At 45.8% G+C, this 1,304-nt stretch overlaps 1 protein-coding gene across 1 annotated transcript in view; it reads right to left on the bottom strand.

Annotated features, from left to right (window-relative positions):
* Positions 1 to 709: 709 nt before the first annotated feature.
* The window catches only part of GTF2E1 (general transcription factor IIE subunit 1), a 43,903-nt gene continuing 43,308 nt past the window's right edge, over positions 710 to 1,304 (bottom strand). Inside the window, exon 5 of the mRNA XM_069760477.1 lies at positions 710 to 1,304. This exon is cut by the window's right edge and continues 801 nt beyond it. The gene's annotated coding sequence lies outside the window, so the exon portion shown is untranslated.

Genomic DNA, 1,304 nt, shown 5'->3' with positions numbered 1-1,304 from the left:
ACTGATAGGGAATTTAGATTGTGAGCCCCATCGGGGACAGTGATGATAATGTGTGCAAACTGTAAAGCGCTGCGGAATATGTTAGCGCTATATAAAAATAAAGATTATTATTATTTATTACAGGTGGGGAATCCGCGTGTCCCAGACGTTCTGTGACATCTTGAGCCATTTTTCTCTCACTACAGATCTCATCTACTGTTCCTTTTGTTCTACTCCACTGATTTCTGTTCCCGCCGCACTTCCCCTTTAAATTCTGCAGCCGTTCCCACCAGGTCTGCTCTGGATTATCGCTCGTCATATGTGCTCCATGGACATTTTCCAGATCTGCCGTTATCAGCCGTCGCTTGCAGCAGATATTACCGCCAGGCACGGAGCCGCAGCCATACAGTGCCACTGCATAGTACTGCTGTACATTAAGTAGCAGGATATGGCAGCACTTACTCCGAGGCCAAAGGATCACAAGTACAGGTGACAACTCCTATGGACCCATTACATTCTGATACCCGGCTTCCCCAGACTCCAGCCTTGTCAATGAGAACACGGGTCACCATTCAGGGGTGTGGGAAAGCTGGGTGATAGTGGCTGTAATGTACGGTGGTCACCCAGCCTTTCCACAAAGGGAAAAGCCAAGTCACATGGCCAAAGTTGAGGGTTTATATTCACCAGGGATTTTCATCAACACCAAAATTCCCTAAAATAAATCTTACAGTTTTAAAAATGCAAACATTTTATTCCAGGAAAAAAAAAAAAAAATTCCAAAAACAATTCACAGAAATTTTGTAAAATCCACAGATCGGCGATCGCAGGGTGAATAAAACCGCTACATGGCGTCATCCGGCGTCCACCAATCACGTCAATGACACGCGGACGCCGATTGGTTGCAATATTCGATGGCTCAGTAAGTAAAGGATACAGGCTCACTTAAAGGGAAGTCAAGTAAATTCGGTTGGACGCCACTTTAAGGGTCAAAAGACTCGTCGTCCGATTCTTCGTCACTGACACATAATAACTGTATAATGTCAAGTTCCGCTACTTTGTAACAATTTGCTTCAGATGCGACAATAATATGATACACAAAGATGTCCGACCCCAATGACTTCTGTAGGAGAGATTCCCCTTTAAGGATACAACTGATCTTTATTCACAGAAGACGGGACACCGGCCCCTTTAAGTGAAGTCCTCCTGAGAACAGGGCCAAATTGACCCCATGGGAGCTCCTGCGAGATGGGAGTATTACTGCCAGCAGAGGTACTGACCCGAGATGGGAGTAATACTGCCAGCAGAGGTACTGACCCGAGATGGGA

Source organism: Ranitomeya imitator, chromosome 3 (genome assembly GCF_032444005.1).
Source record: "Ranitomeya imitator isolate aRanImi1 chromosome 3, aRanImi1.pri, whole genome shotgun sequence".
Taxonomy (NCBI): domain Eukaryota; kingdom Metazoa; phylum Chordata; class Amphibia; order Anura; family Dendrobatidae; genus Ranitomeya; species Ranitomeya imitator.
Note: the sequence above shows the minus strand (reverse complement) of the source record. Positions and strands in the feature narration are given on the sequence as shown.